The sequence below is a fragment of the Bos javanicus genome, chromosome 1 (genome assembly GCF_032452875.1).
Source record: "Bos javanicus breed banteng chromosome 1, ARS-OSU_banteng_1.0, whole genome shotgun sequence".
NCBI classification, from domain to species: Eukaryota; Metazoa; Chordata; class Mammalia; order Artiodactyla; family Bovidae; genus Bos; species Bos javanicus.
In genome coordinates this window covers 138,302,882-138,330,062 of record NC_083868.1, presented here as the reverse complement: position 1 = coordinate 138,330,062, position 27,181 = coordinate 138,302,882, and the positions used below count along the sequence as shown (strand labels likewise).

The following is a 27,181-nucleotide window of genomic DNA, read 5'->3' as shown; positions in this document are numbered from 1 at the left end:
ATAAGCATGGAGAACTCCAGCCTCCATGGCCTTCTCTGTGTTCCAAAGGGCAGAACAGTTATCAATCAAGGAAGGGGCAGCAACAAAACCAACTGAGGCAGAGGCTCATCAAGATTAGGGGATAGACCACCTAGGATCCTTTCTGTTGTTCAGTTGCTCCGTCGTGTCTGACTCTTTGCGACTCTGTGGACTGAAGCATGCAAGGTGTCCCTGTCCTTCAGTATTTCCCAGAGTTTCCTCAAACTCATGCCCATTGAGTCAGTGATGCCATCCAACCATCTCATCCTCTGTTGTCCCTTTCTCCTCCTATCTTCAATCTTTCCCAGCACCAGGGTCTTTCCCAATGAGTTGACTGTTCACATCAGGTGACTAAAGTATTGGAGTTTCAGCATCAGTCCTTCCAATGAATATTCAGGGTTGAAACCTAGGATCCTGTGCACACCCTAACTTGTCAGCAACCCCACCCTTTTGCAACTGCAGAAGAAAGAATAGAGGACTATTCCTGCCTTGATTCTTATCACGTACTCCTGCTTAACTATATAACTATCCCCTACTCACCAGGGATGGAGGGGCACATTTCTCAAGGTACTATGTTCCCTCTTTGCCTGGAAAAGTAATAAAAACAGTCTTTCTTTCTCCTCCAGAACTCTGTCTTCATATTTCTGTTTGTCACTGATGCACAGAGAGCCAAGATTTTGGCAGTGAAACTGGGTGAACAGAAAGGATTTGTAGCAGAGAGGGCTCCACAGGGTCCTGGCTGGTTTTAACTCCCATGGGTGAAGAATTTGGGGCCAGATTGGCTGAATGGTTTAGCGTAGTATTTCTTATGAGGTCAAAATCAGTTGTTAACCAAAGTCTTGACTGGGGCAGCATTTCTAAGGTGTATTATTCATATAGCTGGCAAGGACATGCTGGCTCTTGAGGCCACAGAGGTTGGGGTGGGGTGGTGGTGAAAGTGAAAGTGAAAATTGTTCAGTCGTGTCTGACTCTTTGTGACTCCATTGACTACTCAGTCCATGGAATTCTCCTGGCCAGAATACTGGAGTGGGTAGCCTTTCCCTTCTCCAGGGGATCTTCCCAACCCAGGGATTCAACCCAGGTCTCCTGCATTGCAGGCAGATTCTTTACCAGCTATCAGGGAAGCCCATTGGTGGTGGTGTCAACTGAAAAAAAACGCACAATATGAGAGTTGTGAGTTAAGTTTTATTTGGGGCAAAATGAGGACTGTAGCCCAGGAGATAGCACCTAAGATAGCTCTGAGAAATTGTAACAGGAGGGAAAGGGGAAGGGCACAACTTTTGAAAGAATGACACAGCTGAAGGAGACAACATAAACTGATTAGAATCAAATGGGACCAAGATGGCAGACAAGACTAGACCTGGATCCTCAATCAGCAAGTGAAATGACACACCCAGAGTTGCCATGACAGTTCCAGTCAGTCAGTCAGTCAGTTCAGTCGCTCAGTCGTGTCCAACTCTTTGCAACCTTATGAATTGCAGCACACCAGGCCTCCCTGTCCATCACCAACTCCCAGAATTCACTCAAACTCATGTCCATCAAGTTGGTGATGCCATCCAGCCACCTTGTCCTCTGTCATCCCCTTCTCCTCCTGCCCCCAATCCCTCCCAGCATCAGAGTCTTTTCCAATGAGTCAGCTCTTTGCATGAGGTGGCCAAAGTACTGGAGTTTCAGCTTTAGCATCATTCCTTCCAAAGAACACCCAGGACTGATCTCATTTAGAATGGACTGGTTGGATCTCCTTGCAGTCCAAGGGACTCTCAAGAGTCTTCTCCAACATCACAGTTCAAAAGCATCAATTCTTCAGCGCTCAGCTTTCTTCACAGTCAAAGTCTCATATCCATACATGACCACAGGAAAAACCGTAGCCTTGACTAGACAGACCTTTGTTGGCAAAGTAATGTCTCTGCTTTTGAATATGCTGTCTAGATTGGTCATAACTTTCCTTTCAAGCAGTAAGTGTCTTTTAATTTCATGGCTGCAATAACCATCTGCAGTAATTTTGGAGCCCCCCAAAATAAAGTCTGACACTGTTTCCACTGTTTCGCCATCTATTTCCCATGAAGTGATGGGACTAGATACCATGATCTTAGTTCCAAGGCACCGTCAAAAGACCAAGGATAGGGGAGTGGCCCAAATTCTGGAAATCTCCACCCCTTCCCCAAAATAGTTGGAATAATCCTCCCACTCCCTAGCATATGAAATTACCCAGCCTATAAAAACTAACCAGGCCACATTTCGTGTCTGCACTCACCCTCTGCAATAGCCCACACTCTGTGGAGTGTGCTTCTCTCTGAATCTGAATAAATCCACTTCTTACCTATCACTTTGTCTCTCACTGAATTCTTTCTGTGATGAGACAGCAAGAACTTGAGCTTCCTTAGATCCTGAGACCAGGTACCATGGGTTTTGGCTGAGTTTGAGACCCAGCCAAATGGGTTCAAGTCCCAAGCAGGGTTTCAGCTGGGTTTGAGTCCCAGCCACATGGGTTCAAGTTCCAAGCAGGGTTTTGGCTGGATTTGAGTAGCAGCACATGGGTGCAATTCCCAATCTGTGGTAAACGGTTTCAAAATTGCAACAAAATGGTAGAGAGGGAAGGTCAATAGATGTGATTGTGGTGAAGAAATTCTTGTGATCAAGCACTTATCTAACAAAAGTAAGTAAGTGAAAGTTGCTCAGTCATGTCTGACACTTTGCGACCCCATGGCTATAGAGTCCATGGAATTCTCCAGGCCAGAATACTGGAGTGGGTAGCCTTTCCCTTTTCCAGGGGATTTTCCTAACCCAGGGATCAAACCCAGGTCTCCTGCATTGCAGGCAGATTCTTTACCAGCTGAGCCACATAAGGAGCTGATGTACTCATAAAGAGATTTAGTGCTTTTCTAGATATGAGGAGATACAAGGCCTGGACTCATAAAATCAGTTCCTGAAAATATCTAAGTATCTAAGGCTTTTTCTGTTAGGGGAAACACACTGAGTGAAATTACCCACCCTGGCTAGGCACCATAGTAACCATTTGCATGAGTGTTGGATGCATATGAGTTACTAGGATGACAAGAGGTCTTAGTGAGGAACAAGGTAGCTAATAAGCTACCACTAATCGGAAGAGTTCAGAAAAAGTAAAAAATAGACACCACGTGTACGACTACCTCCCAGAATCCCTTTTGATGGCATCCATCTAGGCTGAGCAATGCATGCAACACAAGAAAGGACTCTGAGTCAGAGTGATTGGCCAAAGACAACCTGGAAAACTAATCCCATTAACGTAAAACCCGAGACTGCAAGTCATATGGCAGAGCAGTCCTCCTAGGTTCCCTTACCCTACTGCTCTCTGCCTGGGCGCCCTTTCCAATAAAATCTCTTGCTTTGTCAGCTTATGTGTCTCCTCAGACAATTCATTTCTGAGTCCACTCTTGGGCCCTAGAAGGGGTCCCCTTTCCTGCAACAGTTCCACCAGTTTTCCTGGAGCACAAAGTGCCTCATTCTTGTTCTCCACATGAACTCTCTTCAGGGTGTGTTGTAGGTCAACAGTTGCAGCAGCACAAGATTCGGTCCCTGCAGAGGCAGATGGCAAATGCCCTTGGCAAGTGCCAGTTTGCAGTTGACAGGTGGGTAGAGTGGGGAGAGGGCTCAGCTTTTATTCACAAGAGTCTCTCCAGAGGGCTGGTTGAGTGTTTTCACAGTGCAGCAGCTCCCTTCCCCCTAGACAGGTTTCTGCCCTTTAAGCTGCAGTAGAATTTTCCTTCCATCCGTCCTCCATATATATGGATATATGGATCTTTGTGCCCTGGAGGCAGTAAGCTCTGCTGCCCCTTAGCCAGCAGGGTAAGGCTTTTGTTTTATAGGAAACTCTGGTTCAAGGAAGAAACTGGAGCCTTTTGCCTGCTCCCACTCCCAGTTATTGTAAAACAATGAGACCAGCTCAATGAGATGAGAGGTTTGCACCCCATTTCATTCTCTCTTGATTTCCCTCCAGAAGGTCAAGAGACTGGGAGCAGAGATGGGCTCTGCTCTAGGCTTCATACACAATCCTGAGCAAACCCTTTGTCATTTTCAGCTTTTCTCTCTGGGAAAATCAAGGGCCACAGGTTGGGGTTGGGAGTCTGACATGAAGGGGACGTGGCACAACCTCTAAAAGAATAACATGGCCCAAGGACAGGACATGAACTCAGTTCAGTTCAGTCACTCAGTCATGTCCAACTCTTTGCGACCCCATGGACTGCAGCATGCCAGGCTTCCCTGTCCATCACCAACTACAGGAGCTTACTCAAACTCATGTCCATTGAGTTGATGATGCCATCCAACGTTTTCATCCTCTGTCGTCCCCTTCTCTTCTTACCTTCAATCTTTCCCAGAATCAGGGTCTTTCCAATGAGTCAGTTCTTCTCATCAAGTGGCCGAAGTATTAGAGTTTCAGCTTCAACATCAGTCTTTCCAATGAATATTCAGGACTGATTTCCCCCAGGACTGACTAGTTAAATCTCCTTGCAGTCCAAGGGACTCACAAGAGTCTTCTTCAACACCACAGTTCAAAAGCATCCATTCTTCAACACTTAGCTTTCTTTATAGTCCAACTCTCACATCCATATATGATTACTGGAAAAACCATAGCTTTGACTAGATGGACCTTTGTTGGCAAAGTAATGTCTCTGCTTTTTAATATGATGTCTAGATTGGTCATAACTTTTCTTCCAAGGAGTAAGCATCTTTTAATTTCATGGCTGCAGTCACCATCTGCAGTGATTTTGGAACCCCCAAAATAAAGTCTCTCACTGTTTCCATTGTTTCCTCATCTATTTGCCATGAAGTGATGGGACCGGATGCCATGATCTTAGTTTTCTGAATATTGAGCTTTAAGCTAACTTTTCACTCTCCTCTTTCACTTTCATCAAAAGGCTCTTTAGTTCTTCAGTTTCTGCCATAAGGGTGGTGTCATCTGCATATCTGGGGTTATTGATATTTCTCCCAGAAATCTTGATTCCAGCTTGTGTTTCATCCAGCCCGGCATTTCACATGATGCATATAAGTTAAATAAGCAGGGTGACAACATACAGCCTTGACATACTCCTTTTCCTATTTGGAACCAGTCTGTTGTTCCATGTCCAGTTCTAACTATTGCTTTTTGACCTGCATACAGATTTCTCAGGAGGCAGGTCAGGTGGTCTGGTATTCCCATCTCTTTCAGAATTTTCCACAGTTTGTTGTGATCCACACAAAGGCTTTGGTGTAGTCAATAAAGCAGAATTGTATGTTTTTCTAAAACTCTCTTGCTTTTTTGATGATCCAACGGATGTTGGCAATTTGATCTCTGGTTCCTCTGCCTTTTCTAAAACCAGCTTAAACATCTGGAAGTTCACAGTTCACGTATTGCTGAAGCCTGGCTTGGAGAATTTTGAGCATTACTTTACTACATGTGAGATGAGTGCAATTGTGCAGTAGTTTGAGCATTCTTTGGCATTGCCTTTCTTTGGGATTGGAATGAAAACTGACCTTTTCCAGTCCTGTGGCCACTGCTGAGTTTTGCAAATTTTCTGGCATATTGAGTGCACCACTTTCACAGCATCATCTTTTAGGACTTGAAATCGCTCAACTGGAATTCCATCACTTCCACTAGATTTGTGGATGCTAAGCTCCACTAGCATGTCATGATGCTTCCTAAGGCCCATTTGACTTCACATTCCAGGATGTCTGCTCTAGGTGAGTGATCACACCATTGTGGTTACCTGGGTCGTGAAGATTTTTTTTGTAAAGTTCTTCTGTGTATTCTTGCTACCTCTTCTTAATATCTTCTGCTTCTGTTAGGTCCATACAGTTTCTGTCTTTCATTGTGCCCATCTTTGCATGAAATGTTCCCTTGGTATCTCTGATTTTCTTGAAGAGATCTCTAGTCTTTCCCATTCTATTATTTTCTTCTATTTCTTTGCACTGATCACTGAGGAAGGCTTTCTTACCTTTCCTTGCTGTTCTTTGGAACTCTGCATTCAAATGGGTATATCTTTTCTTTTCTCCTTTGCCTTTAGCTTCTCTTCTTTTCTCAGCTATATGTAAGGCCTCCTCAGACTACCATTTTGCCTTTTTGCATTTCTTTTTCTTGGGGATGGTCTTGATCACTGCCTCTTGTACAATGGCATGAACCCTCCATCCATAGTTCATCAGGCACTCTGTCCATCAGATCTAACCCCTTGAATCTATTTGTCACCTCCATGGTATAATCATAAGGGATTTGATTTAGGTCATACCTGAATGGTCTAGTGGTTTTGCCTATTTTCTTCAATTTAAGTCTGGATTTGGCAATAAGGGGTTTATGATCTGAGCCACAGTCAGCTCCCAGTCTTGTTTTTGCTAACTGTATATAGCTTCTCCATTTTTGGCTGCAAAGAATATAATCAATCTGATTTTGGTATTTACTATCCTGTCATGTCCATGTGTAGAGTCTTCTCTTATGTTGTTGCAAGAGGGTTTAAACCTCTGGTTTAAGAGGGACATAAACTGATTATAATCAAATAAGTCCAAGATGGTTGATGAATCAACTTGCCTTTGACCCTGAGCCTCAGCACATACTTGTTGTAACACATCAGCACTCTAAATGACACATCTATAGATGCCATGACTATGAAGGTAAAACTGTGGGTGGTGGCACAATTCCTGGAAATCCCCACCCCCTCCTTAGAATAGCTGGAGTAATCCTCCCACTCTTCAATCTATAAAATTATCCACCCCTATAAAAACTGACAACCCCATACCTTAGTGCCTCTTACCTTCTAAGATGGCCCACACTTTATGAAGTGTGCATCTCCATGAATAAATCTTTCACTTTACTATGGCTTGCTCTCAAATTCTTTCCTGCAAAAAGCCAAAAACCTACACTTGGTGGCCTGTCCCAGGGACTTGGATGCACTTTCTTCCCTGCAACAGGAGAATCGGCTTCTTGATCCCATCCCACACACCACTGTTTTGTTAGGAAGCTGTTTTGTTAGGAAGGTCCACAGCCTCTACTTAAAACTCAACATTCAGAAACTAAGATCATGGCATCCAGTCCCATTACTTCATGGCAAATAGATGGAAAAAAATGGAAACAGTGACAGATTTTATTTTCTTGGGCTCCCAAATCACTGCAGATGGTGACTGCAGCCATGAAATTAAAAGATGCTTGCTCCTTGGAAGAAAAGCTATGACAAACCTAGACAGTGTATTAACAAGCAGAGACATTACTTTACCAACAAAGGTCCGTCTAGTCAAAGCTATGGTTTTTCCAGTAGTCATGTTTGGATGTGAGATTCGGACCACTAAGAAGGCTGAGGGCCGAAGCATAGATGCTTTTGAATTGTGGTGTTAGAGAAGACTCTTGGACTGCAAGGAGATCAAACCAGTCAATCCTAAAAGAAATCAATCCTGAATATTCATTGGAAGGGCTAATGCTGAAATGAAGCTCCAATACTTTGGCCACCTAATGCGAAGAGCCAACTCATTAGAAAAGTCTTTGATGCTGGGAAAGATTGAAGGCAGGAGGAGACGGGGACGACAAGACGAGATGGTCAGATGGCATCACCGACTCAATAATGGACATGCATTTGAGCAAACTCTGGGAGATAGTGAAGGACAGGGAAGCTTGGGATGCTGCAGTCCATGGGGTTGTAAAGAATAGGACATGACTGAGTGACTGAACAACAACCTGTGCAATTCATGGTGTATGCTTGCAAATACTGACTTTCCTTCAAGTCACGTGATGACCCTCTATTGCCTTTTCAAGTTGACTTGGGGGAAAGAGTAAGTGGTGGGGAGGACTTTGGGTTTTCCAGAGAAAATATAAACTGCTATCTGCTGAGCACCAGCTCTACTCTTAGCATATCATGTTCACAATCTTATCCTTAGAGCCCCACTGTGGGCACAGGATTGAGTGGGAGGGAAACTTCCCTTCTTCCTTTCTAGATCATTTGGCAGGTCTAACAATTAAATTGACATAAGACAGACTGAGAGTGGGGGAAAAGAAATTTAATTTACTATGTGTAGGAGTTCCATAAAAATATGAGGCTCAAAGAAGTGACCAAAGCAGGAGGCTTTTGTACATTATAGACAAAGAAATAATATATTTGTGAAGAATTGACAAGACAAGGGGTTTGGGCTTGGGGCAGTGAACTGGTGAAGAAGTAACAGGTTTGTTCATACAGACTACTGGGCCCTGTATTCCCTACTTATGGTGATGAGGGTGCCTTCTCCCTTCCCGGCACTGGGAGGGTACATTTCACGTGGAAGATTCAGAGTGTCTTTTACTGGCTGCCTCTCAAATATCTTTAATTCAGAATTATCAATATGCCCAAATGGCATGTTTTGAGGTGAGATATTCTGAACTCCCACAACCACTATTTCTACTGGTGAGGAAACAGGCATCAGGGGTTGCTGCTTTCACAATGCCTCCCATCTCACAGGTGCTGGGCTGGGTGTGCACCCCAGGCTATCTAGTCTTCCTGCTCCAGGCTGCTGCCTCCTACCCTGGGAAGGCAGGATCCAGGTGGGATTAGCTTTGTGTGTGCTGTGGAAGTGGCATGGGCTCTGCCACAGCTGCTTTTCTTTCTTGCCTCTCCGTGTCACTGTATGTGTTGGGGGAAGAGGCAGGTGGAACAGGGCTATCTGGTTTGATGAGGGGGATGGCCAGGAGAGGGTCAGGGATTGCAGGCAGAAGCTTTACTGTCTGAGCCACCAGGGAAGCCCTCTGTCCCCTTACCTGCCTGCTTTCTGCCACACAGAACTCAGCAGGTTCTCTTCTGGGTGGTATGTGAGGGCTTCCCACAGGGCCTTTAAGAGAAGTGGTCTGGCAGGTGGATAGCTGATAAGTCCCTGTGTATTTGTCCCTCCAGGTGGCTCCTCTGCAGAGGTGTTCATTGGGAGGCAAGGCCTAGTCCTATTAATGGCAGGAGCATTTATTTTTACTGTGGCTGGAGAAGGGAAAATGTTAGGTCCTGGCAGGGCCCACTCATAGGCGTGATTCCCTTCAGCCCTCAGCAGCCCTCTCTCTGCAGTTCCGCCTCCTCAGCTCTTGAAGCTTTAGCCCAAGGGGAGGGGAAGGCAGGGTCAACTCCAGTCCCAGAGAATCCTCCTTGCCCCTACACATACACACACATAACATGCACGCACACACAGACACACACACGTATATACACACATGCACTCTCTCTCTCAGGTAACTTGGGGTGGGGCACTATCTCTCTTTCCATTTAGGATTCTTGAAGGGACCTGTTCAGAGAACGTCTAGGCTCTGCCATTGCAGAAGCAGCAGACACTGAGCTGGAGGCACCCAGCCAGTTTCCAATCAGTCTGATCTAGCACCACCTGGATGTGTCAAGTCCAAAATCTTGGCTTCCTTTGTTGCCAGGGTCCAGCCCCGGCTGATCCAGGGTATTCGAAGCGGGGACGGCGTCGGCGAGGGTCAGGATACAATAGCTTCAATTAGATATTAATTAAAGATATAAAGAGTAATAGAATAAGGATAGCTCAGTAGGAAAATTCAGTGGAGAAAAGAGGCTGAGTGGCTTGGTTTACGCGGGAGACCAATAAAACTTCAAGACAAGAAGTTTGCACCACTTACGTAGGCCACAGGCGTCCTTCCGTTCTCCCGAAGGAGAGGAGACACTGAGGCCTCCCCGGTCGGATCTTAGAAGCCCAGGCATAATTAGTAAGCATGGTGAGTTCCGCGCTCCAGATGGAGACTCAGCCAGAGTGAGAGAGAGAGAGAGACATGGGGAGACCAGTCTTTCGAGGAACTGATCCCAATTCTTTATTTTCCATGGTCTACTTTTGTACACTGAGATGTTATGCAAAAGTCACGCGGGGTCAGCAGTCCTGACTTTTATCAAAGTCAGGTGCTTCATACAAATGTATACAGAGGTCTTAGGGGTGTTACATCATCTTCTGGCCATGGGGGCCTGCTGACAATTTACGACCCTCTCCTTGTGACAGTGGTCAGAACACTTTTTCCTCCAAGGGTGATTATTCTTAAAAACAGACACCACCCAAATAAAGTTACATTCCTATAGGGTGAGGGTGTAGTGGGTTTTAGTTAAGGAAAGAATTTACTTAGCCTAAGGTCTAACGCGATTAATATCAAAGGTTAATACTTATTCCTTCTATATACTCATTAACGTGTGTAAGGGCAGGGGATGTGGAGACTTAGCAACAAACATTGGCTCAACAAATGAAAAACCCTTCACCAATACAATTTCTAATCAGCCCATTATACTTATACTAACAGTTTTCTAACTTTTCTAAGGAACCTGTTTTTAGAAGGTTTAAAGCATCTTGTGCCTCTCACGGTTGGGAGGCTGTGAGCGATCACATGTGGCCGGACAAGCCTGTCAGGCAGGCCACAGAACCTTCAGAGGAGTTTGTAGGTTAAAACACTCTTGTCACACCCAGGAGTCTTTATTAACTGGAGCTCTAAGTCAACTCTTTCTCCGAAAAAGGTGGTGGGGGACAGCCCCCCGTAAAGTCAGAGGTGTAGGTGAGAGCACAAAGTAGTAAAGTAGGCAGGCTCTGGTTATGGGGGTAGAAGCTCGAGGAGTTCCAGGGGGACTCCTGAGGCTCGATCCCGCCTTTGCGTATGTCGGGCGGAGTACATCACTCTGGCCCCCAACACTTTGTATCTGGGGGAGACTCTTAAAGGCACGTGTTTCTCCTACTTATCACTTAACTCTGATTTCCTGTTTTTGCTCACTTCTGGATCCCATTCTGTCTCTTGTGGCCATTCCTACTTTTGGATGTGCTCAACTCCACAAACACCAGCCCCCACCTCCTTTCCCTGCTGCCTCCCAAACCAGCCACACTCCCATGAAGTCTCTGCCACCAACATTCGCAGATCACTGTGGGGCTGGGCGCCTGGGTCAGACCAGCAGGTCAATCAACACCAGATACCAGGGATCCCTGTTCTTAGACGTCCCCAGCACAGCGGCTGCCTGGGCTTTGCCCCTCACTGTCCCTTCTGGTTCCCACTGTCCTGTCCAGTTTGACCTGTGCTCTGTTCCTCCTCCCCCTTCTCTGTATTTCCAGCCCCTTCACTCCCTCCCTCTGGGGTACCCAGAGGAGCTTCACTTGAGAGCAGTTGCACTCTTCAGTTATGCCCTAGTTTGATCCAGGGCATGTGTTGAGGATTATCTTTTCCAAGCCAAAATCAATAAACATAGATAATAGAAGCAGATACCGATCTGTATCTGCATCCTCCCTGAGGCTTTCGCTGCCTAGTATTAAACTAGCAATCATCATTTCAGTCCCTGTTACTTTGGGAAGGGTTTGATATGGGCACAGAGCCAGGGGCATGGGGGCTGTGCAGCAAAGTGGTCAGCCTCTGAGGCTTGTCCAGGACGGGCACACGTGGAGCTTCTTGCTCCTCACACAGAACACTTTGGTCTGACACTTCTGGTCCCCAAGTGTCTGGACATTTTTCCTTCACCAAGTAATTCTCTGCAACCTGCTGAGTGTTCCACAATTCAGTTCAAGTCTGACACTAACTGGAGTTAGCACAGACCCCGAAGATTAGGAGCTAAGTTCCACATGACTGTCCCCTGAATGTTAGATGCCAGTCACACACAATAGGTCCCCAGGTGACACACAACTTCTATCCAACTTGCTTACAAATTGGATGTTTGCACAGTCCCTTCCCTGGATTCCATCATTTGCTAGAACAGCTCACGGAATGAATTAAGCACCCAAACCTGTTTGTCTTGTCAATTCCTTTCAAATTTACTGTTTCTTTGTCTAAAAAGTATAAAAGCTGTCTGCTTTGGCCACTTTGTAGGTACCATTTCTATGAGACCTTTGTGCTCACCATTTAAACTGTTTTCTTTTCCTCCTGTTAATCTGTCCTGTGTTAATTTCATTATTGGTCCAGCAGCAAGAACCCAGGAGAGGTAGGGGGGAAAGTTCTTCCTCCCTGACAGGTGTGCAAATAGCCCAGTACCTGGATGTGTTTGCTAACCCAGAAGCTCCCCATACGTACTATTGAGATTTTTGTGAAACCTCATCACATAGTAAAGTGATGCTCAAAATTCTTCAAGCCAGGCTTCAATAATATGTGAACTTCCAGATGTTCAAGCTGGTTTTGGAAAAGGCAGAGGAACCAGAGATCAAATCGCCAGCATCTGTTGGATCACTGAAAAAGCAAGAGAGTTTCAGAAAAACATCTATTTCTGCTTTATTGACTATGCCAAAGCCTTTGACTATGTGGATCACCATAAACTGTGGAAAATTCTGAAAGAGATGGGAATACCAGACCACCTGATCTGCCTCTTGAGAAATCTTTATGCAGGTCAGGAAGCAACAGTTAGAACTGGACATGGAACAACAGACTGGTTCCAAATAGGGAAAGGAGTACATCAAGGCTGTATATTGTCACCCTGCTTATTTAACTTATATGCAGAGTACATCATGAGAAATGCTGGGCTGGATGAAGCACAAGCTGGAATCAAGATTTCTGGGAGAAATATCAATAACCTCAGATATGCAGATGACACCACCCTTATGGCAGAAGGTGAAGAGGAACTAAAGAGCCTCTTGATGAAAGTGAAAGAGGAGAGTGGAAAAATTAGCTTAAAGCTCAACATTCAGAAAACTAAGACCATGGCATCTGGTCCCATCACTTCATGGCAAATAGATGGGGAAACAGTGGCTGACTGTATTTTGGGGGGCTCCAAAATCACTGTAGATGGTGACTGCAGCCATGAAATTAAAAGACGCTTACTCCTTGGGGAAAAAAAAATTATGACCAGCCTAGACGGTATATTAAAAAGCAGAGACGTTACTTTGCCAACAATGGTCCATCTAGTCAAGGCTATGGTTTTTCCAGTAGTCAGGTATGGATGTAAGAGTTGGACCATAAAGAAAGCTGAGCGTTGAAGAATCGTTGCTTTTGAACTGTGGTGTTGGAGAAGACTCTTGAGAGTCCCTTGGACTACAAGGAGATCCAACCAGTCCATCCTAAAGGAGATCAGTCCTGAATATTCATTGGAAGGACTGATGTTGAAGCTGAAACTCCAATACTTTGGCCACCTGATGTGAAGAACTGACTCATTTGAAAAGACCCTGATGCTGGGAAAGATTGAAGGTGGGAGGAGAAGGGGATGACAGAGGATGAGATGGTTGGATGGACTCAATGGACATGAGTTTGCATAAGCTCCAGGAGTTGGTGATGGACAGGGATGCAGTCCATGGGGTCACAAAGAGTTGGACACAACTGAGTGACTGAACTGAACTGAAGATCACATAGCCATGATCAATTAGGAACTCTGATTCCAGTCCCTCTCCCCTCTTTGGAGAATGAAGAGAGGGGCTGAAAGTTCCAAGCTTCTAATCATGGCTTGGTCTTCCCTGTGATCAGCCCTCATCCAAGAGCCCACATAGAGTCACCTTATTTAAACAAAAGATGTTCTTACCTTTCAGGAAATTCCAGGGGATTTAGAAACTCAGTATCAGGAACAAGGGTCAAAAAGACTAAATATTAGAACTAAAGATTCTTCCAGCCACCCTATCTACAAGGATTTTAGGAACTCTGTGTTAGAATCTTGAAGCAGAGACAAGTATGTGTATTTCTTATTATTTCATGCTCTGAACACAGACAGTCCCAGATTTCAATCTTGGCTGCACGACTTATGGGCTTTGTGACCTTGAGCAAGTTACTCAATCTCTCTGAACCTCAAGTTTCGCATCTGTAAAATGGAGATATTAATGGCAACCACCTTGTAAGTTTCCCAGGAAGATTAAACGGGAAAATACACATAAATCCTAGTGTTTGTTGCTTCATGTGCCCTTGTTAAGGAGCTCTTTTATGTGAATCACTGTGTGAAGTTGAATGGACAGGAGGCTTTTGCCAAAGGAAGAGTTATAATGTTATTAGCCTATGCCCTTCCTTTTGCCAGACCCTCTACATGCATTTGCCTAGTTAATCTATATAATCACTGTCTAAAAACCACAAAGTGCAAATGGTGTGTTGAAGGGCCATGCAAAGAGAAGGTAGCTCTGCCCCTCAAACCCAGGACTTCCTGTAGGGTTTCAACAAAGTATTTCTTAAGGCAAGGAAAGGGAGGGACCTGATTAGTTGTTACTAAATTTTGGTGTTGGAATGCTTTGTTCTTATATCACGTTCCTCAGGTCATGATGTTCCTGTAAACCTCCAACAAATGTTATTCTTTTTTTTTGCAACGTTTACTTCTGACTCTTAAAGGTCAGAGCCCTGAGAATAGGCTCTCCTCTCTATTTCAGGCTAGAGACAACATTCTTTTACAAAAGGAGCAGAGCAGTGTGACTAAGCACAGGCAACGCAGCACAAAATTTAAAGTAACAGGAACGCATCTAAATCTCACTCCTGGGCATATACCCAGACAAAACCATAATTCAAAAGATACATGCATGCTTATGTTCATAGCAGCACTGTTCACAATAGCCAAGATGTGGAAACAAGCTAAATGCCCATCAACGGATGAATGGATAAAGAAGATGTGATATATATATATATATACAATGGAATACTGCTGCTGCTGCTGCTAAGTCGCTCCAGTCGTGTCCGACCCTGTGCGACCCCATAGACGGCAGCCTACCAGGCTCCCCCGTCCCTGGGATTCTCCAGGCAAGAACATTGGAGTGGGTTGCCATTTCCTTCTACTCAGCCGTAAAATGAATGAAATAATGCCATTTGTAGCAACATGGATGGACCAAGAGATTATCCTGCTAAGTGAAGTAAGTCATAAAGACAAAGACAAATATGATATCGTTTATTTGTGGAACATAAAAGAATCACAATGTTCACTGATTCGTGGATGCCAAGGGGGAGGAGTGGTGGGGGAGGGAAGGATTAGGAGTTTAGGGCTAGCAGATGCAAACCAGTGTTTCTGATCCAACCAATGTTACCCCAGGATGGAGGTCAGTACTAAGGGAGGTGTGTCAGGACCAGTATTGGCTAAGTATCAGAGATCATTCTAACCTCACAAGACAAATGAGGGATTGGATTTTTCTCTTACATGAAGGATACCTGGCCATCACCATCTCTATAGTACACTTCAAAATGTGACAAGGGAAATTTTCCTCTTTGTTTTTTAGTGCCTAGTCCCCATTCTCAAAGTGCCTTCAATTCTAGGACAGTTGCTGAAGTGCCAGTCATCACATCCACATTCAGAGAGAAAGTAAAGGAAGCAGGGAGAGGTAAAATATTCATCCCCTGATAGAGGTGATTTTGAAAGGCTATCTTAAAAGCATTACTAGCAGCTTTGTCAAAAAAAAGTAAACATAGAATTGCCAAATGATCAAGTAATTCCACTTCTAGGTATAGACCCAAAATAATAGAAAGAGGGATCTGAACACAGGCTTCCCTGGTGGCTCAAAGGTTAAAGTGTCTGCCTGCAATGTGGGAGATCTGGGTTTGATCCTTGGGTCAGGAAGATCTCCTGAAGAAGGAAATGGCAACCCACTCCAGTATTCTTGCCTGGAGAATCCCATGGATGGAGGAGCCTGGTGGGCTACAGTCCACAGGGTCACAAAGAGTTGGACACGACTGAGTGACTTCACTTCACTTCTTTATTCATAATAGAATTGTTCACAATAAATAAAAGGTAGAAACAATCCAAGCATATATGGACAGATGAATCAATGCAAAAAATGTGGTATATACACATGGTATGTATAACCTTCCTTCATGGATCTCAGCCTTGTCATGCAGAAGGGGCTTGTGTAACTCAGTGAAGTTGTGCAGGGTCACCTAAGATAGACAGGTCATAGTGAAGAGTTCTGACAAATTGTGGTCCCTTGGAAATGGAGATGGCAACCCCCTCCAGTATTCTTGTAAGAACTCCATGAACAGTATGAAAAGGCAAAAAGATATGACACCAGAAGATGAGCACCCCCAGCTTTGCAGCCAAGACAGAAAAGGTTTATACTATCAACAAAAATAAGACCTAGAGCTGACTGTGGCTCGGATCATAAGCTCCTTATTACAAAATTTGAGCTTAAATTGAAGAAAGTAGGGAAAACCACTAGGCCATTCAGGTACAACCTAAATCAAATTCCTTATGATGTTACAGTGGAGGTGATGAATAGATTCAAGGGATTAGATCTGGTAGACAGAGAGCCTAAAGAACTATGGACAGAAGTTTGTAACATTGTACAAGAGGCAATGACCAAAACTATCCCAAAGGAAAGGAAATGCAAGAAGGCAAAGTGGTTGTCTGAGAAGGCTTTACAAATAACTGAGGAAAGGAGAGAAGTGAAAGGCAAGGGAGAAAGGGAAAGATATATCCAACCAAACACAGATCTCCAGAGAATAGCAAGGAGAGATAAGGAGACCTTCATAAATTAACAATGCAAAGGAATAGAGGAAATCAACAGAACGGGAAAGACTAGAGATCTTTCAAGAAAATTGGAGATATCAAGGGAATATTTCACAAAAGGATGGGCATGATAAAAGAAATAGTAAGGACCTAACAGAAGCAGAAAGGATTAAGAAGAGGTGACAAGAATACACAGAACTGTACAAAAAAGATCTTCAGGACCCAGATAATCACGATGGTATAATCACTCACCTAGAGCCAGACATCCTGGAATGTGAAGTCAAGTGGACCTTGGGAAAGTGGACCTTAGGAAGAATTACAATGAACAAAGCTAGTGGAGGTGATGGAATTTCAGCTGAACTATATCAAATCCTAAAAGATGATGCTGTGAAAGTGCTGCACACAATATGTCAGCAAATTTGGAAACTCAGCAGTGATCACAGGACTGGAAAAGGTCAGTTTTCATTCCAATCCCAAAGAAAGGCAATGACAATGAATGTTCCAACTACCACACAATTGTGCTCATTCCATATGCTAAAAATGTTTTGCTCAGAATCCTTCAAGCTAGGCCTCAGCAGCATGTGACTGAGAAATTCCAAATGTACAAGCTGGATTTTGAAGAGGCAGAGAAACCAGAAGTCAAAAAGCCAACACTCATTGGATCATAGAGAATACAAGGGAATTCCAGAAAAACATCTACTTCTACTTCATTGACTACACTGAAGCCTTTGAGTGTGTGGATCACACACACACACACACACACACACACACACACACAAACCTGTGGAAAATTCTTAAAGAGATGGAAATACCAGATCACCTTACCTGCCTCCTGAGAAACCTGTATGCAAGACAAGAAGCAACAGTTAGAACTGGAAATGAAACAATGGACTGGTTCAAAATCAGGAAAGGAGTACATCAAGGCTATATATTGCCACCTTCCTTATTGAACATATTCAGAGTACATCCTATCACTTCATGGCAAATAGATGGGGAAACAATGGGAACAGTGACAGACTTTATTTTTTGGAGGCTCCAAAATCATTGCAGATGGTGACTCCAGCCATGAAATTAAAAGACGCTTGCTCCTTGGAAGAAAAGCTATGACAAATCTAGACAGCATATTAAAAAGCAGAGACATTACTTTATTAACAAAGGTCCGTCTAGTCAAATTACGGTTTTTCCAGTAGTCATGTATGGATGTGAGAGTTGGACCATAAAGAAGGCTGAAGGCCAAAGCATAGGTGCTTTTGAATTGTGGTGTTGGAGAAGACTCTTGAGAGTCCTTTGGACTGCAAGGAGATCAAACCAGTCAATCTTACTGGAAATCAGTCCTGACTAATCATTGGAAGGACTGATGCTGAAGCTGAAAGTCCAGTACTTTGGCCACCTAATGCAAAGAACTGACTCGTTGGGAAGACCCTTATGATGGGAAAGATTGAAGGCAGGAGGAGAAGGGCATGACAGAGGATGAGATTGTTGGATGACATCACCAACTCGATGGACATAAGTTTGCACAAACTCTGGGAATTCGTGAAGGACAGGGAAGCCTGGCATGCTGCAGTCCATGAGGCTGCAAAGACTCGGACACAACTAAGCAACTGAACTGAACTGAGAGTACATCATGTGAAGTGCTTGGCAGGGTGAACAAGCTGTATTCAAGATTGCCAGGAGAAATATCAACAACCTCAGATATGCAGATGATACCACCCTAATGGCAGAAAGTGAGGAGGAACCAAAGAGCCTCTTGATAAAGGTGAAAGAGAGTGAAAAAGCTGGCTTAAAATTCAGTGTTCAAGAAACTAAGATCGTGGTATTCAGTCCCATCATTTCATGGCAAATAGAAGGGGAAAATGTGGAAATAGTGACAGAATTTATTTCCTTGGGCTCCAAAATCATTGCTGCCATGAAATTAAAAGATGCTTGGTCTTTGCAAGGAAAGCTGTTGCAAACCTAGACAGCATATTCAAAAGCAGGGACATCACTTTGCCAACAAAGATCCATATAGTCAAAGCTATGGTTTTTCCAGTTGTCATGTATGAATGTGAGAGCTGGACCATAAAGAAGGCTTAGCCCACAGAATTGATGTTTTTGAACTGCAGTGCTGGAGAAGACTTGAGAGTCCCTTGGACTGCAAGGAGATCAAACCAGTCAATGCTAAGGGAAATCAACCTGAATATTCATTGGAAGGACTGATGCTGAAGCTGAAGCTCCAGCACTTCAGCCACCTGGTAGGAAGAGCCATCTCACTGGAAAGACCACGATGCTTGGAAAGACTGAAAGCAGGAGGAGAAGGGAGAATGAGGATGGCATCACCAACTCAATGGACATGGGTTTGAGCAAACTTCGAGAGATAGTGAAGGATACGGAAGTCCGGTGTGCTATAGTCCATGAGGTCTCAAAGTGTCAGACATGACTTAGAGACTGAACAACAACATTGCATATAGTTCCCTGTATGTACAACTTTCCTGGTGGCTCAGATGGTAAAGAGTTCATCTGCAATGCAGGAGACCTGAGTTCGATCCCTGGGTCAGGCAGATTACCTGGAGAAGGAAATGGCAACCCACTCCAGTATTCTTGCTTGGGAAATCCCATGGACAAAGGAGTCTGGTAGGTTACAGCCCATGGAGTCGCAAAGAGTCAGACATGATTGAGTGACTAACATATTCATTCACATGTACTACAGGAACTTGCTGTTTATCCATCCTATATATAGTAGTTCGCATCTGCTACCTCCAAACTTGCAAGCTTTCCAGCCCCCACCCTGGTCTACTTTCCCTGTCTGTGACTCCATTTCATAAATAAGTTCATTTGTGTCATATTTTAGATTCTACATATGAGTGATATCACATGGTACTTTGTCTGACCTACTTCACTTAGTATCATAATCCCTAGGTCCATCCATGCTGCTGCAAATAGCACTATTTCATTTTTTATGGCTGAATAATATTCCATTGTACATATGTACCATATCTTCTTTGTCCATTCATCTGTCAATGGACATTTAGGCAGTTTCTGTGTCCTGGCTATTGTAAAGAGTGCTGTTATGAACATAAGGATACATGTATCTTTCAAATTAGAATTTTCACCAGAATATGCCCAGGAGTGGGACATATTTTTAGTTTTTTTCTTTTTTTAAGGAAAACATTTTTAAAAAGGTGTCTAATTGAATCTTGCTATTCGTGGTCCTGATGTTCCATAAAGCTGCCATGGACACTGGATTCATGAACCTGGAACCACCCCCCTCCCTCCACCCACCGCTGGTGGAAGTACAGGATTAGAGTCCTTGGCTTCTAGTCATAGTGCTTTTGTCAATCAATTGATACATACTTTGTTTACTGTGTATTTCTGTTTAAAGACACCTTTTAATATATTTGGTTGGTTCATAAGGGTTGAACTCATGCCTAACAGCACTAGAAATTATTCTGGGATGAAGCTCACCTAGCACGTGCCTTTTCTCTGTAAGCTTCATTACCGCCTTCTGCATTTGGGATCCTAGACAGCACTTCAGCACTAGGATCAGAAAATAGCAAAACCACCAACACACAGTGCAAACATGTACACGTATAGTACTAAGTAGATGCCACAAAGACCCTTGTTTACAGGACAGACTGAAGTAAGGAGGTGTGTCACTTTGTGTGACCTCAGCTGGGAACATGTGGCAGAGTCTCAAGGTTTTCACTCCTTCCTGTGTGTCTGTAAATGACCATAGGGCTATGAGTATGGATTGTCAGGTTACAGAGGAAGTTTGGTGTGTAGGCGAATTCACAAATCCATGAACAATGAGAATCAACTGTATAAAGTCCGTGTTTTCACTTTTGCCACTTGGATTTAACATTACTAATGAACACCATTTATCCAAATTGAGCTTAATTTTGCTTTGGCAGTCTATACCAGCTTTCAATCTCCTTCTCATTGTCCCTTTTCCCTACAGTGTCTGTGATTAGACTGCAGGTGAGTGTTGCAAAAGATGACGTGGGCTACAAGGAACATAAAAACAGGGAGAGGTGACAGGTAACTGTCTCAGAGTGAGTGGTCAGGTGCAAGCCCTCAGAATTTGAGAATCTAGTCCTCTCTGATTATAGTTTTCTAAAATCAAAGAACAATGCTGTGAAAGAGGGAAATACTCTGGAATTCCATCAGTGGATAGGTGCATTAGAGAGATGGGTGTGTGATTTTTTCCCCCTTCTATTCCCTATTTTACAAATTTTCTGTAAGATGCTTATACATTTTAATCTTGAAAAGTAACTATTAAGAGAAAGAAGCATTGGTTTAAGAGATCTGAGATTCCTTTTGGGCAAGCATAGCTCACAATCCCCCAAAGGGATTATTTTTTGCCATTCACACTAGCCTGGGAAGGGGTAGTCTGAAAAGCTAGAAACATTTTTATTCATTGAAAGTTTTTGGTTCCTTAGCTCCTGCTGGACAACACTGCGTTTAGGTGAACTAAGGAAAGAAGGCAGTTTTCTGCAAACAGTTTCAGCCACTGGTGCTTCCAGCTTATTTTAAACCAACAGCCCTCATTAGCATGAGCTTATCCTGTGCCTTCCTCTCCTACCACGGAGCTCTTCATTTTCCAAACTGAACACTGGGAGTTTGCATGGGCCATGACATTTCAAGAAAGGTCACCTCCCTGAAGGCATTCCCTTAAACTTTTTCTATTCCAAAAATGTTTTCCACCTCCCACCCCCCCCCCACCCCCCGCCCCAAAAGAAGCTGATTTGTAGCTGAGAGCTTGTGGTTCATCTGAAGTAATAGACTTTCTGCCTCTTGTTGGGTAGAAACCCTCATTGCCTAGGGAGAGGTCAAGAACAGAACAAACACTTCTGCTGGAATCCCTGTGCTGCTCTGCACACATTTCTTTGTCTTTTTGTGTCTGATGCCCATTCTCTGCTCCAGACAGGCTGCTCCCCAGCTTGCTGACAGAGTTGGGGCTGCCTCTAGAGGAAGCCACAGCTGAGGCAGGAGATGGGGAGGTGGGACCTCCCTGCACTGGTTTCCTAGGGTGGCTGTGACAAACCATCACAATCTCGGTGGCTCAGAGAGCAATATATTCTCTCCAGTTTAGGGGGCAGAAGCTTATATTAAGCTGTCAGCCTGCTGGGCTTCCTCTGGGGCCTCCAGGTGAGAATCCTTTCCTGCCTCTTCCAACCTCTGGGGGCTGTGGGTCTTCCTTGTTGTGTGGCTGCACTCCTGTAATCCCTCCCTCCATCCTCACTCTGCTTCTCTTCTGCCTGTCTTCTCTCTGCCTCCTTCCTGGGAGGACACATCGGATTGCATTTAGGGTTCACTCCCATTATCCAGAACAATCTCCCCATCTCAAAATCCTCAACTTCATCACTTCTCAAAGTTCTGCTTTGCCAGATAAGGTAACTTTCACAGCTTCCAAGGATTAGAACAGATATATCTTTGGGGGCCCATTTTCAGTCTACCACACTCTATAAGAAAGAATGCCTTCCTACTTCCATATATGGGCATTACCACTAGATGCTTTATGACTGTGGCTTGAGCAGAAATTTTTTTTTTATTAACACTGGGGTGCCTTTGGGAAAAAGGCCGGTGATTGTGGAGTTTGAAAGAAGAAGCCTCTAGAGTGGCCCAAATTAAAAGAAGAGATATTCTAAGTCCCAGATGAGCTGGGGGTAGAGGATGGCACATGGGATGAGGCAAAGGGCTCTTGGATTGAATGGCCTCATCTGATGTTGATGGCCAGAGGACCACAGCCCAGGAGAGAGCACTAAGCCAGCTCCCAGATGTTAAGTGCAACTTTTCTCTTTTTCACCTTACACAATCGACCAGGCATGAAGGGCAAGAAAACCCCATCTTTCATTACATTGGCTCTGTTGGTGTAACATCCAGGAGAAACAAAAAAGGCAGGGTTACCAAATTCCCCATCTCCCAGCAGCAGGCATACAATGCTTTTTGAAGACTAATTAAAATTTCATGTCAAAATCATTTAAATGCAAGAGCACTAAACATAGTTGAATTTCAGTTAGGTACACTCTAGAGACACAGCCCAGAGTCTGACCTACTTTAAAATTGGGGTTATCTTTGGAGGGATTCTTGCATGGACGCTAAATAATTTACATTGAAATTCCATCACGTTTGCTGTGATGTTTTAAAAATGACAACAGTTTCTATTTTCATGACCTTGAATATATTGTATTTTCTTTTCCCCATGTTATAGCTGTCTTAGTAAAAGAAAAGAAAGCCTCTGGAATAAATATATGCTTCCCAAATTCATACAATTCAGGAGAAAATCAAATAATAAAATATTGATGCTGCAAGGAAGCTACCAGGGCCTGACCATCACAAGGGTGCAAGCTAGAGCAGAAGAGCAGTGGCTGACCCTGGGTAAGGCAGGTGACAAGACCCTGCCCCTCAGGCCTGAGAAAATCAGCTCTGGGGGTCAGGGGGTGGGGCACAGAAGCATCCTCTATCTGGTTTCCTGCTGGATTGCCCAGAGCCAAGCATGATGTTGATGAATCATAGGTGCTCAATAAGTAAACAAAGGTACTTTTCTGAATAAATAGAGATACAAAACACATTTCTGGAAAGTTCAGTGCTTTACAGGTGTTCAGTTCAGTCGCTCAGTCATGTCTGACCCTTTGCGACCCCATGGACTGCAGCACGCCAGGCCTCCCTGTCCATCACCAACTTCTGGAATTTACTCAAACTCAGGTCCATTGAGTTGGTGATGCCATCCAACCATCTCATTCTGTCATTCCTTTCTCCCGCCTTCAGTCTTTCCCAGAATCAACGTCTTCTCAAATGAGTCACTTCTTCACATCAGGTGGCCAAAGTATTGGAGTTTCAGCTTTAGCATCAGTCCTTCCAATGAACACCCAGGACTGATCTTCTTTAGGATGGACTGGTTGGATCTCCTTGCAGTCCAAGAGACTCTCAAAAGTCTTCTCCAACACCACAGTTCAAAAGCATCCATTCTTCGGCGCTCAGCTTTCTTTACAGTCCAACTCTCACATTCATACATGACTATTGGAAAAACCATAGCTTTGACTAGACGGACCTTTATGGGCAAAGTAATGTGTATGCTTTTTAATAAGCTATCTAGGTTGGTCATAGCTTTTCCTCCAAGGGGCAAGCGCCTTTTAATTTCATGGCTGCAGTCACCATCTGCAGTGATTTTGGAGCCCCCAAAAATAAAGTCTGACACTGTTTCCTCATCCGTTTGCCATGAAGTGATGGGACCAGATGCCATGATCTTTGTTTTCTGAATGTTGAGTTTTAAGCCAACTTTTCCACTCTCCACTTTCACTTTCATCAAGAGGCTTTTTAGTTCCTCTTCACTTTCTGCCATAAGGGTGATGTCATCTGCATATCTGAGGTTATTGATATTTCTCCCGGCAATCTTGATTCCAGCTTGTGCTTCTTCCAGCCCAGAGTTTCTCATGATGTACTCTGCATAGAAGTTAAATACGCAGGGTGACAATATACAGCCTTGACATACTCCTTTTCCTATTTGGAACCAGTCTGTTGTTCCATGTCCTGTTCTAACTGTTGCTTCCTGACCTGCATATAGGTTTCTCAAGATGCAGGTCAGGTGGTCTAGTATTCCCAATCTCTTTCAGAATTTTCCACAGTTTATTGTGATCCACACAGTCAAAGGCTTTGGCATAGTCAATAAAGCAGAAATAGACGTTTTTCTGGAACTCTCTTGCTTTTTCCATGATCCAGCGGATGTTGGCAATTTGATGTCTGGTTCCTCTGCCTTTTCTAAAACCAGGTTGGACATCTGGAAGTTCACAGTTCACGTAGTGCTGAAGTCTGGCTTGGAGAATTTTGAGCATTACTTTACTAGCGTGTGAGATGAGTACAATTGTGCGGTAGTATGAGAATTCTTTGGCATTGCCTTTCTTTGGTATTGGAATGAAAACTGACCTTTTTTGTGGCCACTGCTGAGTTTTCCAAATTTGCTGCCATATTGAGTGAAGCACTTTCACAGCATCATCTTTTAGGATTTGAAATAGCTCAACTGGAACTCCATCATCTCCACTAGCTTTGTTCGTAGTGATGCTTTCTAAGGCCCACTTGACTTCACATTCCAGAATGTCTGGCTCTAGGTGAGTGATAACACCATCGTGATTATCTGGGTGGTGAAGATCTTTTTTGTACAGTTCTTCTGTGTATTCTTGCCACCTCTTCTTAATATCTTCTGCTTCTGTTAGGTCCATATCATTTCTGTCCTTTATCGTGCCCATCTTTGCATGAAATATTCCCTTGGTATCTCTAATTTTCTTGAAGAGATTTCTAGTCTTTCCCACTCTGTTGTTTTCCTCTATTTCTTTGCATTGATCGCTGAGGAAGGCTTTCTTCTCTCTCCTTGCTATTCTTTGGAACTCTGCATTCAGATGCTTGTATCTTTCCTTTTCTCCTTTGCTTTTTGCTTCTCTTCTTTTCACAGCTATTTGTAAGGCCTCCTTAGACAGAATTTTGCTTTTTTGCTTTCTTTTCCACGGGGATGGTCTTGATCCCTGTCTCCTGTACAATGTCACGAACCTCCATCCACAGTTCATCAGACACTCTGTCTATCAGATCTAGTCCCTTAAATCTATTTCTCACTTCCACTGTATAATCATAAGGGAATTGATTTAGGTCATACCTGAATGGTCTATGGTTTTCCCCACTTTCTTCAATTTAAGTCTGAATTTGGCAATAAGGAGTTCATGATCTGTGCCACAGTCAGCTCCCGGTCTTATTTTTGCTGACTGTATAGAGCTTCTCCATCTTTGGCTGCAAAGAATATAATCAATCTGATTTCAGTGTTGACCATCTGGTGATGTCCATGTGTAGAGTCTTCTCTTGTGTTGTTGGAAGAGGGTGTTTGCTATGACCAGTGCGTTCTCTTGGCAATACTCTATTAACCTTTGCCCTGCTGCATTCTGTACTCCAAGGCCAAATTTGCCTGTTACTCCAGGTGTTTCTTGACTTCGTACTTTTGCATTCCAGTGCCCTATAACGAAAAGGACATCTTTTTTGGGTGTTAGTTCTAAAAGGTCTTGTAGGTCTTCATAGAACCGTTCAACTTCAGCTTCTTCAGCATTACTGGTTGGGGCATAGACTTGGATTACTGTGATATTGAATGGTTTGCCTTGGAAACGAACAGAGATCATTCTGTCGTTTTTGAGACTGCATCCAAGTACTGCATTTCGGACTCTTTTGTTGACCATGATGGCTACTCCATTTCTTCTAGGTTTTCTTGTCCACAGTAGTAGATATAATGGTCATCTGAGTTACATTCACCCATTCCAGTCCATTTTAGTTAGCTGATTCCTAGAATGTGGATGTTCACTCTTGCCATCTCCTGTTTGACTACTTCCAATTTGCCTCGATTCATGGACCTAACGTTCCAGGTTCCTATGCAATATTGCTTTTACAGCATTGAATCTTGCTTCTAAAACAAGTCACATCCACAACTGGGTATTATTTTTGTTTGGGTCCATCCCTTCATTCTTTCTGGAGTTATTTCTCCACTGATCTCCAGTGGCATAATGGGCACTTACCAACCTGGGGAATTCCTCTTTCAGTATCCTATCATTTTGCCTTTTCATACTGTTCATGAGTTCTCAAGGCAAGAATACTGAAATGGTTTGCCATTCCCTTCTCCAGCTGACCACATTCTGTCTGACCTCTGCACCATGACCTGTCCATCTTGGGTGGCCCTATACGGCAGGGCTTAGTTTCATTGAGTTAGACAAGGCTGTGGTCTGTATGATTAGATTGGCTAGTTTCCTGTGATTATGGTTTCAGTGCGCCTGCCCTCTGATGCCCTCTCCCAACACTTACCATCTTACTTGGTCGTGGGGTATCTCTTACCTTGGTCGTGGGGTATCTCTTCATGGCTGCTCCTTCAAGCTCCAGTCACCCCTCCTGACCTCGAACGTGGAGTAGGTCTATTGGCCCTCCTGTGCCCGCGCAGCCACCGCTCTTTGGACATGGGGTTGCTCTTCTCGGCCGCCGCCCCTGACCTCGGGCGTTGGGTAGCTCCTCTTGGAGGCGCTTCCTGCACGGTCGGCCTCAGCCGACTATACTAAAATAAAACAAAAAATAAAGCTCATGTTCCAGTTTTACCAATTGCCCCAGTAATGTTCTCTCTTGAACTCTTCCCACATCTTCCCCTTCCTATACAGTAACTAGTTTAGGATCAGGTATTACATTTGGTTGTCATGTCTCTAATCACTTTTAACCTGGTATCTATACCCAGTCTTTTTTGTTTTAATGCACTTGACATGTTTTGAAAGCATTCAGTCTCTTTTTCCTTTGGGGGAATTGCCTGACATTCCTAAATGATTAAATTCAAATTAAACATTCTAGCTGGGATATGGCAGAAGTGACATTTTGTCTCAATGTATTATATCTGGTTTCACAATATTCATTTGGCCCTCAGTGGTACTATTAATTTCGATATAGTTAGCATTTTCCCCTTTTAACTAATAAGCAATCCATAGTGGGGGGGGGGGATGGACACTTTGTTTTTCTCAATTAAATGTAAACAAAACAATACAAAACAACAAAGTTGGATATACAGATCAGTTCAGTTCAGTCACTTAGTCGTGTCCGACTCTTTGCAACCCCATGAATCGCAGCACGTCAGGCCTCTCTGTCCATCACCAACTCCCAGAGTTCACTCAGACTCACGTCCATCGAGTCGGTGATGCCATACAGCCATCTCATCCTCTGTCGTCCCCTTCTCCTCCTGCCCCCAATCCCTCCGAGCATCAGAGTCTTTTCCAATGAGTCAACTCTTTGCATGAGGTGGCCAAAGTATTGGAGTTTCAGCTTTAGCATCAGTCCTTCCAAAGAACACCCAGGACTGATGTCCTTCAGAATGGACTCGTTGGATC

General features: G+C 43.9%; 1 long non-coding RNA gene across 4 annotated transcripts in view; it reads right to left on the bottom strand.

Moving 5' to 3' along the window:
• LOC133250351 (uncharacterized) overlaps positions 1 to 26,195 on the bottom strand; it is a 37,434-nt gene extending 11,239 nt beyond the window's left edge. The window contains exons 1-2 of one of the 4 annotated variants that reach the window (XR_009737312.1): positions 8,741 to 12,667; positions 6,777 to 6,861 (exon numbers count right to left, since the gene is read on the bottom strand). This is a non-coding gene — a long non-coding RNA (uncharacterized LOC133250351). Of the gene's footprint in view, positions 1 to 6,776; positions 12,668 to 26,153 lie in introns of those variants that run through there. The other 3 variants (XR_009737315.1, XR_009737313.1, XR_009737311.1) reach the window with 3 other exon arrangements.
• Between the last annotated feature and the right edge of the window lie 986 nt (positions 26,196 to 27,181).